This window comes from Bubalus bubalis, chromosome 11 (genome assembly GCF_019923935.1).
Source record: "Bubalus bubalis isolate 160015118507 breed Murrah chromosome 11, NDDB_SH_1, whole genome shotgun sequence".
NCBI lineage: Eukaryota > Metazoa > Chordata > Mammalia > Artiodactyla > Bovidae > Bubalus > Bubalus bubalis.
In genome coordinates, this window is record NC_059167.1 from 35417221 (window position 1) to 35437626 (window position 20406).

The window sequence follows — 20406 nt, forward strand, 5'->3', positions numbered from 1 at the left end:
TAATAATGCTTTCAGGATTATTTCTCATATGCAAATACAGAAAGTTAGTGGCTCTTAACCAAAACTTGAAGCTGAAAAAAAGCCTTGCACAATATCTAGTTCAGCTAATCATATTAAAGATGAAGCAACTGAAACCCAGAAAGGATTCTCAATGAGTTCACAATCACTATTTCATTATTATTAATCAAATTTTGTTATTATTTTATTATTATAACCCACTCCTTGAACCGAGAACTTCCAGATGTTCAAGCTGGTTTTAGAAGAGGCAGAGGAACCAGAGATCAAATTGCCAACATCCGCTGGATCATCGAAAAAGCAAGACAGTTCCTGAAAAACATCTATTTCTGCTTTATTGACTATGCCAAAGCCTTTGACTGTGTGGATCACAACAAACTGTGGAAAATTCTGAAAGAGATGGGAATACCAGACCACCTGATCTGCCTCTTGAGAAATTTGTATGCAGGTCAGGAAGCAACAGTTAGAACTGGACATGGAACCACAGACTGGTTCCAAATAGGAAAAGGAGTACGTCAAGGCTGTATATTGTCACCCTGCTTATTTAACTTATATGCAGGGTACATCATGAGAAACACTGGACTGGAAGAAGCACAAGCTGGAATCAAGATTGCCGGGAGAAATATCAATAACCTCAGATATGCAGATGATACCACCCTTATGGCAGAAAGTGAAGAGGAACTAAAAACCCTCTTGATGAAAGTGAAAAGTGGAGAGTGAAAAAGTTGGCTTAAAGTTCAACATTCAGAAAACGAAGATCATGGCATCTGGTCCCATCACTTCATGGGAAATAGATGGGGAAACAGTGGAAACAGTGTCAGACTTTATTTTTCTGGGCTCCAAAATCACTGCAGATGGTGACTGCAGCCATGAAATTAAAAGACGCTTACTCCTTGGAAGGAAAGTTATGACCAACCTAGATAGCATATTCAAAAGCAGAGACATTACTTTGCCAACAAAGGTCCGTCTAGTCAAGGCTATGGTTTTTCCTGTGGTCATGTATGGATGTGAGAGTTAGACTGTGAAGAAGGCTGAGAGCCGAAGAATTGATGCTTTTGAGCTGTGGTGTTGGAGAAGACTCTTGAGAGTCCCTTGGACTGCAAGGAGATCCAACCAGTCCATTCTGAAGGAGATCAGCCCTGGGATTTCTTTGGAAGGAATGATGCCAAAGCTGAAACTCCAGTACTTTGGCCACCTCATGTGAAGAGTTGACTCATTGGAAAAGACTCTGATGCTGGGAGGGATTGGGGGCAGGAGGAGAAGGGGACGACAGAGGATGAGATGGCTGGATGGCATCACTGACTCGATGGACGTGAGTCTGAGTGAACTCCTGGAGTTGGTGATGGACAGGGAGGCCTGGCATGCTGCGATTCATGGGGTGGCAAAGAGTCGGACACGACTGAGCGACTGATCTGATCTGATCTGATCTCTCCTTCCTACCTTTAAATATTTTCTTTTATTTATCTATTAATTTACCTATGTATTTCTTTGTCTTCCCCGGGTCTTAGTTACGGCACATGATGTCTTCCAGCTGTGGCATGCGAAATCTTTAGTTGCAACATGTGGGATCTAGATCCCTAACTAGGGATCAAACCAGGACCCTCTGCACTGGAGGTGTGGAGTCCTAACCACTGGACTACTAGGGAAGTCTCTGAAGTATTTTCTTATCAACTGCCGAAATAAAAAAGAGGAGAAATGAACTCTAGAGGCCAAACCAATCTCAGAATCATAAATGAATTTCTCTTTCCTATTAAAGAGTATTTAATACACTATTTCCACACACAAGTGTTTATCTCTGGCACATAGTAGGTGCTCAGTATTACTTGAATGAATTAATTCTTCCAGGGTTAAAAAAAGGGGGGGGGCAAGAAGAATCAGATTTGCCCAGCATGTAGGTTCATTGTAGAAAGGTCTTTCATTCCACGTCACCTGATCTGCTCCCCTTATGCCTCAAGTCTCAGTTTAAATAACACTTCTCTAAGAAAGGAACGCCTGTACAGCCCCCTCCCATCTCTAATCACAAAACTAGGCTAATTGCAGTTGTACTTATTCTGCACAACCTTGATCAGAATTTCATCTTTAATTACGTATGTATATGTGTTTCATGTGTCTCTTTCCCACTAAATCAAAAGTTTCTTGTCAGAGTTTTTGTCTGTCTTCACACTGTTTCTCTGATACCTCGCAATAGCATTCACTGCCCTTTAGTCAATCCTAGAGGAAGTGAACCCTGAATATTTATTGGAAGGACTGATGCTGAAGCTGAAGCTCCAGTACCTTGGCCACCTGATGAAAAGAGCTGACACTTTGGAAAAGACCCTAATGCTGGGAAAGATAGACAGCAGGAGGAGAAGAAGGTGACAGAGGATTCGATGGTTAGATAATATCACTGACTCAATGGACACGAATTTGAGCAAACTCTGGGAGATAGTGAAGGACAGGGAAGCCTGGTGTGCTGCAGTCCATGGGGTTGGAAAGAGTTGGACACAATTTAGCAATAAACAACAACAACAGCATTTCCCCCTAACAAGTACTTTCTAAACATGCGCTGACCTTGTGGGTAAATAACTGAGTAAATGAACAAACAAGCCTGTGGCAAAATCACATTTGACTAGACAAACCTACAGAAGAATATATAATTTGTCTTTCCTTGAACTGTTTAAAATGAAAGAAAAGGAAATAAAAAACCACTCATAACAGACATTTGAAAATCAGAGTTCCAGATCAGAGGCAAATACAGACAAAATTGTATCAAGAAAATAAAATGGTTCTAAGGAAATATATTTAGGAAAAAATGGCTCTGACAGAATATTTATAAATATACCCACATTTCCCACAGTAAACAGGAGCACTTTACCTCTGAAGCAAGCCCAGCAACGCTGGGGCAAGAGTAGTATCTGACATGTGAACATCACTGAATGAATGGAAAGATAGTCTTACATGTGCTTTTCTTTATCCTTCTGCGTTGGCAACTGTTACGGAAACATCAAGATGAGGAGCAAGGACAGTCTTACCACAATTTTAAAATCAGAGTCAAAAGCCTTACTGCAAACTGTTCTTGAAAAACCGCCATAGCTCCTCAATTGACTTATTGGACAACCAACAAAAATGAACTTGAGCTGATGGTTGTATCCATCATAATAAGTGAGGCAAGAAATAAGAACCAGATTTTCAAAATGAAGTCAAAAGCTTCAAAAGCAGAAAGGAGATCTAAACCTAAAGTTAAAGGCTGTTACATTAAAAATAGTTGGCTATACTTTTGTGAATTACAAAAATAAATAAAGGAAGTGGCATACAATGGTTTATATACACTGTTTAACACACATCTTACAACTAGAAAAATCAAGTTCCAGAGAGGAAACACATACCAAGTGAAGCTTTTATCATCAAAGCCCAAAGAAGGCTCATTATAATAATGTTTCTAGACACAAGGATCAAAGAAAGAATACACAAAGAAGCAAGGTTTAGGGAACTCTTTATATCATCAACATGAATATATCAGAGGAAACATGGGAAAAAAGGATGAACACGACAGTGGTAACCCACCGAGGAATGTGACATAATGGAGAAAATTTGGCTGTCGGTGCTCGAAGTACTTGTTACAGTGAAATTGAGAGAGAAAAGAAAGAAAACCAAAACACCTAATGGCAAGGCTAAACCAAGCAGAATGCAGATGAACATATGACTATATTCTGCTTTGTATGCTACCTCTAGGGCTTCTAGCTTAAATTGTACAAAACCTCTCGAATAAAGATCTTTTTACAGAGGCCAACCTTGCTGCATCGTCCATAACGGTTCATCACATGATAGGCCAATAAATCGAGATGAGTTGTTGGGGCAAAGAATAGCAACTTTATTTGGAAAGCCAGCAGACTGAGAAGATGATGGACTGGTGTCCCAGAGAACCATCTTTCCTGGGTTAGAATTCTAGCTTTTATACTAAAAAGGGACAGAATGTGGTTGGTTGGTGCAAACTTCTTGGGGTCAGAATCCTTTGCTCTCTCTGCTGTCCACATAGGTCAGATCATGATATTCTTGTAAACCTCCAACAAGACAAATGTTATTCTCTGATCTGCAACTGAATGGAAAAGTGTTACATCTTTAAAGGTCAGAGCCTTGAGAATGGGCTATCCTGAATACTTCAGGCTATAGGCAACATTCTTAACTTGTAAAAGCAACAGGATACAAAGGTTAAAGAAAAACAGATCAAAAATGGAGTCAGATGTTCTTCCCTACTACAATCTTGATTCAGACACATTCTATTTTCATCATAGTTGACAGTTTATGAACATTCTTTCAAATGTTCTGTAAGCTATCAAGCATTTGCTGACATACTATAGATAGCCCAAAAGATAATCTTTTAAAAAGGTAATTTAACTTTTCTTAAAATTTAAATTGAAAAGCCCCATTCAAAAAAAAAATTAAAAAAAATAAAAAATAAATAAATTAAAAAAAAAGAAAAGCCCCATTCATAACACTTTGATTCAGAAAACAGAATGGTATCCAAAGGCAAACCAGTAGTTTCATTAGGAGAATTTGTTTGAGAATTTTAAATGCTAAGACTAGACTAGTAGCTCTTTAGACCAGTGCTGCTCAAACTACCTGTGATGAAGGACCAGGTTTTTTTTCCAATCTACTGCAGACCGATTCTTTTGGTTGTTTTGTTGTGTTTGGCCATGCTGTGAGCAGCTTGTAGGACCTCAGCTCCCCGACCAAGGATTCAACCCAGGTCATAGCAGCAAAAGCACAGTTCAGTTCAGTTCAGCTGCTCAGTCATGTCCGACTCTCTGCAACCCCATGAATCGCAGCACACCAGGCCTCCCTGTCCATCACCAACTCCTGGAGTTCACCCAGACTCACGTCCATCACTCAGACTCAAGTCCAGTGATGCCATCCAGCCATCTCATCCTCTGTCGTCCCCTTCTCCTCCTGCCCCCAATCCCTCCCAGCATCAGAGTCTTTTCCAATGAGTCAACTCTTCGCATGAGGTGGCCAAAATACTGGAGTTTCCGCTTTAGCATCATTCCTTCCAAAGAACACCCAGGGCTGATCTCCTTCAGAATGGACTGGTTGGATCTCCTTGCAGTCCAAGGGACTCTCAAGAGTCTTCTCCAACACCACAGCTCAAAAGCATCAGTTCTTTGGCGCTCAGCCTTCTTCACAGTCCAACTCTCACATCCGTACATGACCACAGGAAAAACCATAGCCTTGACTAGACGGACCTTTGTTGGCAAAGTAATGTCTCTGCTTTTGAATATGCTATCTAGGTTGGTCATAACTTTCCTTCCAAGGAGTAAGCGTCTTTTAATTTCATGGCTGCAGTCACCATCTGCAGTGATTTTGGAGCCCAGAAAAATAGTTTGACACTGTTTCCACTGTTTCCCCATCTATTTCCCATGAAGTGATGGGACCAGATGCCATGATCTTCGTTTTCTGAATGTTGAGCTTTAAGCCAACTTTTTCACTCTCCACTTTCACTTTCATCAAGAGGCTTTTTAGTTCCTCTTCACTTTCTGCCATAAGGGTGGTGTCATCTGCATATCTGAAGTTATTGATATTTCTTCCCGGCAATCTTGATTCCAGCTTGTGTTTCTTCCAGTCCAGCGTTTCTCATGATGTACTCTGCATATAAGTTAAATAAGCAGGGTGACAATATACAGCCTTGACATACTCCTTTTCCTATTTGGAACCAGTCTGTGGTTCCATGTCCAGTTCTAACTGTTGGTTCCTGACCCGCATACAAATTTCTCAAGAGGCAGGTCAGGTGGTCTGGTATTCCCATCTCTTTCAGAATTTTCCACAGTTTATTGTGATCCACACAGTCAAAGGCTTTGGCATAGTCAATAAAGCAGAAATAGATGTTTTTCTGGAACTCTCTTGCTTTTTCCATCATCCAGCAGATGTTGGCAAAAAGAAGAGAAGCGAAAAGCAAAGGAGAAAAGGAAAGATATAAGCATATGAATGCAGAGTTCCAAAGAATAGCAAGAAGAGATAAGAAAGCCTTCCTCAGCAATCAATGCAAAGAAATAGAGGAAAACAACAGAATGGGAAAGACTAGAGATCTCTTCAAGAAAATTAGAGATACCAAGGGGACATTTCATGCAAAGATGGGCTCGATAAAGGACAGAAATGGTATGGACCTAACAGAAGAAGAAGATATTAAGAGGTGGCAAGAATACACAGAAGAACTGTACAAAAAAGATCTTCATGACCAAGATAATCACGATTGTGTGATCACTGACCTAGAGCCAGACATCCTGGAATGTGAAGTCAAGTGGGCCTTAGAAAGCATCACTACGAACAAAGCTAGTGGAGGTGATGGAATTCCAGTTGAGCTATTCCAAATCCTGAAAGATGATGCTGTGAAAGTGCTGCATTCAATATGCCAGCAAATCTGGAAAGCTCAGCAGTGGCCACAGGACTGGAAAAGGTCAGTTTTCATTCCAATTCCAAAGAAAGGCAATGCCAAAGAATGCTTAAACTACTGCACAATTGCACTCATCTCACACGCTAATAAAGTAATGCTCAAAATTCTCCAAGCCAGGCTTCAGCAATATTTGAACCGTGAACGTCCTGATGTTCAAGCTGGTTTTAGAAAAGGTAGAGGAACCAGAGATCAAATTGCTAACATCCGCTGGATCACAGTAATCCTAACCAATAGAGCACCAGGGAATTTTCCTGGACCAATGCTTTTGTAAAACACAGTAAAAATGAATGACTGTACTATGAAAATGAATTTTTTAAAAAAAGACATACTAATCATGAGAGAAACATTAGACAAATCTTAATTAAGGGACATTCTACAATATAACTGACCATTTCTCCTCAAAATTGTCAAGGCCATGAGAAAGAAGCCAAGAGGAACCTAAGGTATCATGACAACTAAATGTAATGTAGTGTTCTGGGTAAGATTCTAGAATAGAAAAGGACACTAAGAAAAAACTAAGGAAATCTGAATAAAGTATAGACTTTAATAATAATAATAATAATGCCTCAATGTTGGTTCATTAATTATAACAAAAATTACTCTCAAATCTCTAAATGCTATAGAAGGTTTCTAAATTCTTACTCTTGGTTTCAGAATATATCTCATTGTAGGCTGATAATAAATAGTTCATGGACTGGCACTAGCCCATGAACCACAATTTCAGTAGCACTGGTCTAGGCCAGTGCTTCCCAAATACCATGGTGAAGTTTTCATTGGGTACACAGCCAACAAGAAAAAAAGGGTAATGAATTGAATTTTCTGTAAAGCTAATTTAATCTGATATAAAGCACCATCAATTTAATTTGATATAAAGGACCATCCTATACTCTGAAATTATCTCCTTTCTACATATTTAGGGGTATGTGTGTTCATGTGTGTGTGTGTGAAACAATGGAGAGAGTAGATAGTAGCTGTCTTTGTTTGGATGCTTTTGCCTACAAATTATTGAACAGTGGCTGAAACAATAAAGATACTTATCATTTTTCACACAAAAATCCTGTACTTAAAGGAATTCCAAGGAAAGTCAAGTGCTGTGATTCCAGCAAGATTTCTTTCATCCTTGCACTGTGCCATCTGGCGCATGTTGGCTTGTCCCCTTAAGCTGGCTTTCTTCATGGTCCCAAGATGGCGGCAGTAGTTCCGGTTGTCCCATAAGGACAGCAATGTCCAAAAAAGCAAGGCTGCCAGTGGTGATTTACCATGACACTAAGGAAGCTTAAGCTTTAGAACCCTTTACTTTTACAGGTTTCTTCCAAGGTCCGGAAGAGGACCCTAGCAATCATTCACCTGGTCATGTATTTTTGTAAACTGAAAAAGCAAGATAATTTTATGCCTTTTTCCTTAAAAAGGGCCCCCAAACTGTATAAGGTTCAAGCTCTCCATAACCTGGATCTTACCCTGAAGAGCACTTTTTCTTCATGTATCTCTCTTTTTAAGAATAAGAAAAACTTTCCCCAGAACTCCTGCATTATATATATCTCATTGACTAAAACTAAGTCAGGGCTCACTCCTAAACAAATCATTGGCAAAGGGATGGGACTGCATAATTGGCTTATCCTAATCAAGATTCACTCCTTGCTGCAGAAGAGGAGTTCAATTACCCGGAATTCCCTGGCTACATACATGAACAAAATTGGGATTCTGAAAACAAGGAAGAAGAGCGTGAGATTTTAATATGCTACCAATGGTGTCTTCTCAGAAAGGATTTTTCTCCCTTAATTGTACTTGCAAAAGTAAAAGTTGGTGACCCCCTATTGGGTCCCCTGTTTAAAAACAAAAACTTTACTGGATCATGAAATTTAAAAAGCTGGGAACTTGCAGGCAGATCAATGAAGAGAATGAACATAACTAATAACTTTTAATGACTTGGGTTTGACTTACTTAGACTGTGTTATTTATTGAACAGTGCTCTCTGGAGAAACCTGCAGGAGAGAAGGGTAGTAAGATAGAACAGGAGTAAAAGCTAAGCAAAGCCATAGTTTCAGCTGGAGTCTAGTTTCACATTGATCCCATGGGGAGCTTTAGAATGTGTCTTGCTTCACAGAGTTACTGCCTCCTCAAAAAAACAAGGAGCTGTATTCCACACATCTGTCAGTTACTGGTTGGCTGAGGGGAAGTGGCTAACAACCTCCCAGCCAACTCTTGACGAGCTGGTTCTCTCTGGACTAGAGCAGTTCTCTGGGGAAAGGTGGAGCTATGAATGGTTTGCCACCAACATGCACAGCAGTGGGGGATGGATTGGACAGCCTAGTACTGTGATTTGGGTGGGGTTCCATCAATGTCTAAAATATACCCTTCCATCGAGTAGTTTTCTGGTTATATATTTCAGAGGAAAAAGTGAAAGAACAGTTTTGTTCACATAAATACATAGTATACAAAACAGGCTGGACTCATGAGCTATAATCATAAAACAACTGAATTTTGTCTTTCGCTATCCCTTCAAATTTATTAGATGGAACTGGTTCATCCTTTACCTCTGAATGAACTCAAGCAGTCTCATGACTCTTCTGATTCCTTTTAGGAAACAAAAATCCTTACCATGACTTGACATAAGCAAACCGACTTTAGTTGAAGTAGACTGTCTAGGCTGCTATACCCACCTCTTATCCTGTTTGCTAACCACGGTTCCTGACCCCTTAGGCAGCGAGAGGAGTGAGCAAAAGGAAGAGGTGAGGAAGGCAGGAAACAGCTGACTTAAAATGGCCTTGAAGACTTGGTCCTGGCAAACGTTTAGAGCTTGGCTCCGTGGTTGCTTCAGAAACATCCCAATCAGAAATCTTTTACTTATAGCTTCCTTGATCTAAGCAATCATATCTTAAATCTGTCTGGTCTGTCTGTCTTACTCCTTCTATGGCCCATAATAATTTCTTCAGAGTTTCTGTTAGGCCATCATCACCCTTCAGGAAACCCTATCAGACTGTATGTATGGGTAGGTATTCTCACCACTCTCTCTCTCAAACCTGGGTCTTAGGAAACATTTAGGAAGTCTTGGCCCCATTCAATTTTATTTGCCTGTCAGCAGCTAGCCAGCCCACTCTCATCCTTTAAATTCCTGGAACCGAGCCTGTTTCACGAGGCTTGAGTGAGGAGCATCCAACCACCAGCTCTACTCTTTGATGGCAGTTGGGGAATCCATATAACAACTCTCGCCAATCCTTTCTCCCTCATCCCATCTATGCTCTCTGTGTGGGTGAAGGATTTAAGAGCCAATTAACACTGAGTGACTTTCACTTGCAATTAACTCTGTGCAATTCAGTTCAGTTCAGTTCAGTCGCACTGAACTGTGTCCAGCTGTTTGCGACCCCATGGACTGCAGCACACCAGGCCTCCCTGTCCATCACCAACTCCCAGAGCTTGCTCAAATTCATGTTCATCCAGTCAGTGATGCCATCATCCTCTGTCGTCCCCTCTCCTCCTGCCTTCTATCTTTCCCAGCAACAGGGTCTTTTCCAAGAAGTCAGTTCTTTGCATCAAGTGGCCAAACTATTGGAGCTTTAGCTTCAGCATCAGTCCTTCCATTGAATATTCAGGACTGATTTCCTTTAAGAATTGACTGGTTTGATCTCCTTGCAGTCCAAGGGACTCTCAAGAGTCTTCTCTAACACCACAGTTCAAAAGCATCAATTCTTCGACACTCAGCTTTCTTTATAATTCAACGCTCACATCCATACACGACTATTGGAAAAACCATAGCTTTGACTAGATGGACCTTTGTCCACAAAATAATGTCTCTGCTTTTTAATATGCCATCTAACTTGGTCATAGTTTTTCCTCCAAGGAGCAAGCGTCTTTTAATTTCATGGGTGCAGTCACCATCTGCAGTGATTTTGGAGCCCAAGAAAATAAAGTCTGTCACTGTTTCCATTATTTCCTCATCTATTTGCCATGAAGTGATGGGACCAGATGCCATGATCTTCATTTTTTGAATGTTGAGTTTTAAGCCAGCTTTTCAATCATTTAAATTTAAATGAATCAAAATTGAGAATTCCCTGATGGTCCAGTGGTTAGGACTCCATGGTTTCACTGCAAAGGGTGTGGGTTTGATCTCTGGTCAGAGAATTAATATCTCACAAACTAAGTGGCACAGTCAAAAAAGTAAAAATAAAGAAATAAGCTAATCAAATTTACAAATTAATCAAAATTACAAAAAATTAAAAATTCAGTCATGGTACTTATAAGTCAAGGGCTCAATAGCCGCATGTGGCTAGAGGCTAACACACAGGAAACACAGATATAGAACATTTCCATCATTGTAGAAAGTTCTATTGATTCTTTGATTTTTGAACATCTACTTTAAAGTCTTTGCATGGTGTTCTGAACTTTTGGTATCTGAAACACCATACCTTAAAGCCTCAAGCAAAGCCTAATAAACTGTTCCACATACATTTAAAAATGTGAGATGCATTAATATAACTAAATAGGATTTTCCCATGAATCTCTCATCTCATGTATAGTAATCAACACATTCTTAAAGTTGTAAAAATCTTACAAGGACTACTTCAATCACTTTGCTTCAGCTTATATTCAATTAATATGTCATAATTTATCTTAGAGAACATATTTGAATATCATTTAATAAAGTTTATATTTGTTGAATTTGCACTTTTGAAATTACCCTTTGTTATATTTTATGTCCAATGCAGCAATAATTTAAATATGGGTCATTGAGGGAGTTCCTTGGTGGCCTAGTGGTTCAATCCCTGGTCAGGGAACTAAGATCCTGCAAACCACTCAGTGCAGCCAAATAAATAAATAAAATAGTTCATCAAAGTATAAATATAGTAATGAAAATAATAACGTAAACACTATAATTGAGAACAACCACATAAAAAGTGGCTAGAAATCTAGAACAAATATACAATGTGTACTGATTTCCTATAAGTAACAAAAGATGAAAAATACAGACAAGAAATATGATTAATCTTTGAAGTTGAATGACAGTCATTAATTAATTTATTCTCTAGTACTCAGCAATGTTGTCTGCTTCAAAATGTTGCCAACTAGTAGCATGAACCCCTGTGTAATGTTCTAATAAAGCATCATGACTGCTCAGATGAACCAATCATCTGTTCTATTTCAAAACAAACAGAAAACAAATAATATTCTCCAATATGAAAACAGTGAAATTTGCTGCTGGATCAAAACAATGCCCATCATTCATTCTTATGAACCTTATTAAAAGTAATAATACTTTGCAAGTAAAGTGCATGTCATGGCATTGCTGAACAACAGTTGCAAAGCAAATGATAAGAATCATATTCAGAGAGAAGACAGAAAAAGCTATTGGCAAATCCCTTAATGAATGACTCTCTTGTAGAAGCTAATAACCAAGGCACACATGGTGGCAGAGCCGTTCCTATGCTTTGTGCGTACTAGTACCTCATGCTAGGAGGAAGTCACTGGTGAGAGTCAGGGTAGAAACCAGACCTTGGCACAGCATGATGTAACCTGTGGGTGAGAAGTTCTAGATGAGTTTTTTGTTCTCCTTATCGCTGAAGTGTTAGTCGCTCAGTCGCGTTCAACTCTATGCAACCCCATGAACTGTAGCCCGCTGGGCTCCTCTGTCCATGGAATTTTCCAGGCAAGAATACTGGAGCGGGTTGCCATTTCATACTCCAGGGGATCTCCCTGACCAACGGCTCGAACCTGGGTCTTATGCTAGTGGAATTTTTTATTGTTACAAATCATAACAATGTGCAGACTCAAACCTGTAATTTTCATATTCTTACTTTTTTTTATAACACCAAAAACATTTTATATTGGGGTACAGCCAATTAACAATGCTGTGGTAGTTTCAGGTAAACAACAAAGGGACTCAGCCACACATATAAATGTATCCATTCTCCCCAAACCCCTCTCCCTTCCAGGCTGGCACATAAAATTGAACAGAGTTTCATGTGCTATACAATAGGACTTTGTTGGTTATCCACATTAAATGTAGCAGTGTGTACATGACCTTCCAAGATCTTGAAGATCATGATTTTCATTATTGAATTGAAAATTAATTTTCATTAATTTTCAATTAATAAATTAAATCAATTTATTATAAATAAAATCAATAAATTAAATCATTTATTATATAACTAATATAATAAATTAAAATATTAAAATAAATAAATTTTATTATAAAAACTAAAAAATCAAATTATTTACTATATAATTAATATAAAATTTAAATTAATATATTGTATTATTACTTATTTATTATAATTAATAAACATGTTAGTTTTTAAATTAATAAATAACATTTGAATGAAAAAAAGTCCACCTTCCAGTACGGGTGACTGGGTTTGATCCCTAGGGGAGCTAAGATTGCACATGCCTTGGGGCAATTAAGCCTGCCTGCTTGCCACAAACAACTAAAGAGAAGCCTGTGGGCCACAATGAAGGATCCTGCATGCTGCAATGAAGATCCTGCATGCCACTATTAAGAGCTGACACAGCCAAATAAATATTTTTTAAAATAAAAAATAAACAATTGACAAGATAAAAAAGAATAGTAGGCAGTTACATAAACACCCTGTTGGTTCTGTTTCTCTGAACCTTGATTAACACAAGCACCTTTCTGATTTCTGGGAAAGTAGACTCCCATGCCCAGTGTATGATATTTGTCCAGGTCCAGAAGTGACCCGAGGTCCCAGAACACTCAGGTATAGGGTGGCTGGCCCAGATGCAGGATCACAGCAAGGGGTGTGACCCAGCCCTCCCAGGGAAAGGCTGGTCAGACCCAGGGAGCAGAGCCACGTGGGCCCCAGTGGAGCTGGGTGGCTTTGATTGTGGCTAGGATAGAATAAGCCCCTACAGGTTCAGGATGTGGAATCCAAAGACATCTAAGGAGCATAAACTGTATCTGAAGTTGACCCGAAGTTGACTTCAAGCACTTATTATCTAGACTTTTAATGTTGAAGGTAAAACGTCAGGATATCTTCAGAAAACTGCATTGTGTACAACTGACTCAATCACTAGCACCTTAAATTTTCCCTAACTCCAGATGATTCTTCAGATATCTAGGAGATAAATCAATGATATATTATTCAGCTTATTTTAAATCACATTCAAAAACTGCAACAGTACAGCCCCTGGGCAAGTCCCAAGGATGAATCAAGTTACCCATCATGACACTGGCTTGACAAAAATTGCATACAATCTTTAAAAATATGAAATGATCATCATAAATTTTGAATATCACTTTTTACTAGTGAGCAATCTTTTAAAATTTTCACTAAAATTTCAGTTCACAATAAGGGTTCCAGTGAGGCTGAATGTGAAAGTCACTCAGTCGTGTCCAACTCTTTGCAACTCCATGGATTGTAGCCCACCAGGCTCCTCTGTCCATGGAATTCCCCAAGCAAGAATACTGGAGCCATGCTGTCTCCAGGGGACCTTCCCAACCCAGGATCAAATCCAGATATCCCACCTTGCAGGCGAATTCTTTACCATCTGAGCCACCAAGGAAGCCCAATGGAGCTGAAAGTATGAGAAAAACTACCTTCTTCATATCTGTGAAAAAATCACACAGAAACTTGTATCAACTGCCCTTCTGAGTTATAAGATTTAAATATTAACTCACTGTTGAGGGTCCTAAAAGCAAGAGACATTGCTATAGTAATAGCTAAGATATTTCATAAGGCCTTGACAGTGGCTCCCAGGAAGGCTACGAGTACATTAAAGGCAATTAGAGATACAAGCTATCATCACCATTATGTTCCCAGTTGCTACTCCCAGAAATCAGATCTCACAGGGTATTTAAATATTAAAATCTAAAAACATGATCTTGGGACTTCTCTGGCAGTCCAGTGGTTAAAAATCCATACTTCCATGACTTTTCTGGAGGTCCAGTGGTTAAGACTTGATCTTCCAATGCAGGGAGTACAGGTTCAATCCCTGGTTGGAGAGCTAAGATCCCACATGCCTCGTGGCCAAAATACCAAAGCATAAAACAGAGGCAATATTGTAACAAGTCCAAAAAAAGACTTTAAAAATGGTCCACATCAAAAAAATGAAAAAGAAGAAGAATCACACTTCCATTGAAGGGGACACAGGTTTGATCCCTGGTCTGCATGGCAAAAATCCTGTATGCCATATTTTGTGGCCAAAAATAAAATAAAAATAAAGATAAAAATAAAAACTTGCCCTTCCCCCAAAGGAATAACGTCAATAGATAATCAATGGAGATTAGAATAAACAGTTTGAAGATCTCTTTACCCCTATAACACACAGAAAATTGGCTTTGGGAATGGAGATGATGATAATAATGATAAGCAGCATGCAGTGAGTGTTTACTGAGTTCTAAGCCTTATGCTAAGCACTTACTTTCATTCTAACCTTATTATTACTATTTCAGACTTCGTCTGTTTGTGCTGCTTAAACAGAAAAACCATAGAATGGGTAGCTTATAAACAATGAAAATTTAGTTCTCACAGTTCTGAAGGCTGGAAGTCTGGGATAAGGGGGCCAGTATGGCTGAGTTTTGGTGAAAGTCCTCTGTCTGGTCGTGGACCTCTAGTTACATCCCTAACTGCAGAGAGAAGACGCAACCTCTCTCATGACTTGTGGAAGCACACTAATCCTATTCATGGGGACTCCATCCTCATGACCTCAAGTAATCCTTACTACCTCTCAGTACTATCATGCTGGGGTTTAATGGTAGGGGTAGCGTTTCAACATATGACTATTAGAGGGACACAAACATTCAGTCCTGCAAGGTAGGAATCACTGTTCCCAGTTAACAGATGAGAAAACTGAGCAGAAGAAATGTTGAACAAATTACCCCTGGACTTGTTAGTTTTATAGGTCCAAATAGAGTGTGCCTTACTCCAAACCCATACCTTTAGCATAATGCTGAACAGGAAAGATTCTGTGGACTGCTGGAAATCAAGAGTCTCTAGAAGAGGCTGGGAGTCATGCATCCACTAGAAATAAAAGATAACCCCAAGGAATGGAGAAAATAGGCAAGTCAACAAGAATTCTGCAATTGTGACTGATAAACATGTAGGACAGAGATCATTTATTTGGTCATGAAAGAAAAAGACAGCCCTTGGGACCCCAACAAGAGCACCAGAGGGCACAGCTAGGATTAATAAGAGGATTTTTCAGGCATCATAAATAGGCAGATTTTCATAACCTGTAAACTTCGGCAGCATGCAGTACAAGGAGAGAAAAAAGGACTGAATTATACTTTATGTCAATTAAATATATTCTTATTAAATTCAGTGATAAAGGTGGAGCTCCATATTTCAGATTTTTTGGAATTTGAGGAGAAAAGGGATTATACCAACTCAGGCATATTATATAAGTTGTTTTTTTGGCCACCCACATGGCTTGTAGGGATTTTAGTTTCCTGAGCAGGGATCGAACCTGAGCCTCAGCAGCGAGGGCAGAGTCTAACCACTGGACTGTCAGGGAATTCCTTATATAAGATTATTTGAGTGGAAAAAATGGGGCAAATTTGAACTGATATAAGTAATACAAGAAGTTCTCCCATCTGTGATTCCCATGGAAGAGTTTGTGGACTTTGCAAACTCTCTGCCTATAGATATTACAACATCATGCTCTCAGAGATTGCTGGCAAGTTCCCACCTCTCACAAAGGATGATCACTTCTATTAATATGTTGTTTAGTCACTCAATCATGTCCGACATTTTGCAACACCATGCACTGTAGCCCGCCAGGCTCCTCTCTCCATGGGATTTCCCAGGTGAGAATACTGAAGTGGGTTGCCATTTCCTTCTCCAGATCTTCCCAACCGAGGGACTGAACCTGTGTGTCCTGCATTGGCAGGATTCTTTACCACTGAACCACCTAGAAAGCCCCTATTAATAATATAGATGAATAAGAAGACTTAAAACAGGATTCTGTTGGACTCTAATTTACTGAGGTAAGTTCAATTATGTAAACTGAATCAGATAGAGCTTACAATTAACCCAAGAGTTACTTTGAACTGCTGAAATATTCAACAGAAGAGTTAACAAAATACTTTGCTGATTTTTCTAGTAGTTACTGCAACCTTCTGAAATTAACAATTTAATAAATCCCATAGGATGAATAAATGTTCTTGTTTATTCAATTCTCTAGAAGGTTTGCATCAACTGTTTATTAGAACTTGTCCTCAAAACTATCTGGAGCAGTTGTTTTCTTCAGGAGAATCCCCCTTGAAATCACCAATTCCATGTGTTTAAAGGAGTACTCAGGGTTGGGTTTGAACTTTTTAAGTTAATCTTATTAATTACTTATTTTAAACTAGGTATTTGTTCACTTATATTTATTAAAAATGAGTTTTTCTCATAATTTCTTTCTAATCTCTGCTGTCCCTTGTGTTATGTCCCAGTTATTCCCAGTATAGTGCTTTTGTGCCCTTTCTCTTTTTTAAACTAAGTCTCCAGAGATATATTAATTTTATTACTCATTTCAAAGAACCAATTTTTTGCTTTTTGATTCTTTTTTACCTTTTTTTCATTTCATTAATTTCTACTTTATTAGTTCCATACTTCTACTACTCCTTGGGTTTATTCTGTTGTTACTTTAATAACTTTTAAGTTAGCCACCTAGTTCATTAATTTTCAGTCTTTGGCTTTTCTAAATGATCCATTTAAGATAATGTTTCCCTATATGCATTGCTATAGCTAAATCTTCAAATTTTTTATTTGTTACATTTGTTTTTATTTTTCAGTTCTATGTATTTTGAATTTTCTGAGTTCCTTTTTTACCTGTGAATAATTTAGCAGTTTATTTTAAGATTTGCTGGCATATAAGATTTTCACGGTCATTTTTTACAAACTGATTTGAATTTTAACTGCATTGTAGTCAGAAATTGTGGTTCCAATTTTTCAAAATGTATTGACACAAACTCTGGACTATTAAGTAGTCAATTTTCATAACATTCTGTACTGCATTAAAAAAATGTACATTCTCTAGTTGTTTTATGGGATCCTATATATGTTCATTAGATCAAGTTTGTTAATTGTATTATTCAAAATTTATCTATCTTTACTGATATTTTCTGTTCTGGAGGACAGCGGAACCATGTTTGGAGAGTTCTATAAGAAAGGGTGACCTAAAAATTTATATTAAAAAAAGAATTTATATTCATAAATTTTCTCTTCATAAAATAAAGCAGAGGACAAATAGTCTCCAGCATGAAAGAGTTCAAATGAAATAACTATGAGTTCTTCTTGAAAAAGAAGACAATACAAAATTCTCTGATAACAAAATGCAGCCATGCAAGAATGGGTAGAATCAAAACAAAACATTTTAGAAAAGAGCAAGCCCTGGTGAGTATCAACTATGGTGACAGACCACCTGGGCTGGAATTAAATCTCTCTGTGACCTTGGACAAGTCATTTAAGCTCTCTGTACCTAAGTCTCCTCATTGTAAAATGTAGACAAGAGATGAACTGAAGTCTTAAGATTTTCTAAGACTTCATTTGGCTTATATACGAAATGAAATTAGAATAGGGCCTGGTAAAGAAAATGCTGTTAGCTGTTTATGTGAAGCTAGTATTTCATTTTAGAAAATATGGCTAAACAGCTATGGGGGCTGTTACTACAAATTAGAATATGAGGAACCTCACAGAATTGCCAAGAAGACTGCATAGTAAATTTCATAGCTAAGAACTTCCAAAATAATGTTTTAAGATGGATCTAGGGAACTCCCCGGCTGGCCAGTGGCTAGGACTCAGTGCTCTCACTGCCGAGGGCCTGCATTCGATCCCTGGTCAGGCATATAAAATCCTACAAGCCAAAGAATGTGGCCAAAAAAAAAAAGGGGACTGGTCTAGCGAGGACAGGCCTATTGCCACTGCCAAGCTGCCAAGAACTGGAAGGGGCAGTTTGTGACCCCCAACAGCCCTGGCACCACTGGACACGAGTCTATCACTAGCAGTACTGACCCTGGAGCTCCTGAAATTTGATCTTGCTGCAGTGGCCACCAGAGAGTGCACGTGATGGGTGAGTCTTTATCACATGCCATATCCAAGGTGCAAGGGAAACTGGGAAGTGAGTAGTGGCACTTTGAGCTTTGTAGGCCCAGGCGGGCTCTGTCTGCTACCCAGACTCATGTGAAAAAGGACTTCCCAAGCATAACACAGGACTCAGAGGCTGGGCAGCCTTAAAGAATGACCTATCTCCTCCGCAGTAAACTAAGTCAGTATAGAGCACGAGTTCTATACACAGAATGCCTAGGGGCAAACGCTCTGTAACAGTGGCCAAGTTAATTAAAGTGTAGGAGCCTTCATTTCATCTGTAAATGGAGATAATAATAGTACCATTCTCGAAGTGCTGTCCTAAAGATTAAATGACTTAGCGACTGAACAGCAACATTAAATAAGTTAATTCAAGTGCTCAGTAAATGTTAGGTATATTAAAGTGATTCTTCTTCATCTTCTTCTCCTACTCCTTCCCCTCTTCTTCCTCTGCTCCTTCCTCCTCCTCCTTTTCCTTCTTTCTCTCCACTCCTTCATGAGTGCTAAGTCAATTCAGTTGTGTCCGACTCTGTGTGACCCCATGGACTGTAGCCCACCAGGTCCCTCTGTCCATAGGATTCTCCAAGCAAGAATACTGGAGTGGGTTGCCATTTCCTTCTCCAGGTGATCTTCTTGACCCAGGGATGGAACCTGGGTCTCCTGCATTGCAGGGAGATTATTTACCATCTGAGCCACCAGGGAAGCCCAGTGAAGGGAGAAGAAAGGAGAGGGAAAATTAAAGTGTGTAAATACATACACAATAGCAGAGAAGAAAACATGAATTGCCGAGATTGTTCGTACTTCCACAGTGTTGATACTACAGTTAATATTTATGGCTTGTTTTCCCACCATCTATCCCATGTTCCCTTGGTTTTCCATCAGCATTTCAGCTGGTTTGGATTTTTTGCCTGAAGAAGGGAACCAAACGTTAATTCCTGTGGGAGCTGAGCCTTTTGTGGTCCAGTTGCTATCGAGTTACTGTAGTTTTCCACTTACTTCTGCCACTGGCAGTGGCGGAGGCAGTCCAGTGATTCCCTTGAGTCCCATCCATATTCCTTCTCCTCCTCCCTGTGTGCCATGTTGCCATTGGGTTCTCTGAAAGCAGATACTGAGATGGGAGTTTGGGGTGCAAGGTGCTTGTTAGGGATCAACACCAGTGATGTTAAGGAGGCAGAAGCAGAATTGAGCAGAGGAGCAAAACTGCAGTATAAACCTGGCAAAGCCTAAGCCAGCCTGGTGGGGAGGGAGCTCTGAAGGAAGTGTTGCCGGTCACTCAGTCACCAGCTATCCCAGGAAGGGTGTGGCATGTGCAAGGTGGCTCTTGGCAACTAAAGGTCTGATATCTGGAAGTTGACTGCACACCATATTGTCTGTAGCTGGGCCAAAAGTCCTTCCTTCAAAGGGATCTATGTGGCTTATCTCTTTTTCACAGGAAGCAACTTCATTTCTTCTTAGGAGCCAGGCACAATCACCCCATCAACATCATGAACCCCTCTTATTATGTCTGTTCAGCCAATTGCATGTGGAAACCTTACTTCTGATCCATTAGAACCATAATTGCATCTGCTTGTGGAAGCATTCCTCCCCCTGGGCATGACAAAGCACAGAACTTTGAAGATGGACAACAAAAATTTTGCAGCTAGGTCACTGAGTGGAATGCTCAGAGGTGCCTCCTCCACCTCCTTTGTCATTTGCAGCATAGAACTGAAAATATTGTAATTTTAGGAAAACAGATTGACCTGTTTATGTTAGAAATGGGCTTCTAAAAAAAAATCTAAATGTAAGTCAAATTGTGGCCAACTGAATTGAATTTAAATGCATTTGAGGAACTCACTGCTGCTGCTAAGTCGCTTCAGTCGTGTCCAACTCTGTGCGACCCCAGAGATGGCAGCCCACCAGGTCCTCCATCCCTGGGATTCTCCAGGCAAGAACACTGGAGTGGGTTGC

General features: G+C 39.4%; 1 long non-coding RNA gene across 3 annotated transcripts in view; it reads right to left on the reverse strand.

Annotated features, from left to right (window-relative positions):
- The window catches only part of LOC123328023, a 100258-nt gene that overhangs the window by 58332 nt on the left and 21520 nt on the right, over positions 1–20406 (reverse strand). For 2 of the 3 annotated variants that reach the window (XR_006542727.1, XR_006542726.1), the window contains exon 2: positions 11879–11947. The exons of the other annotated variant lie outside the window; for it this stretch is intronic. This is a non-coding gene — a long non-coding RNA (uncharacterized LOC123328023). The remainder of the gene's footprint in view (positions 1–11878; positions 11948–20406) is intronic. 3 annotated transcript variants of the gene reach the window in all.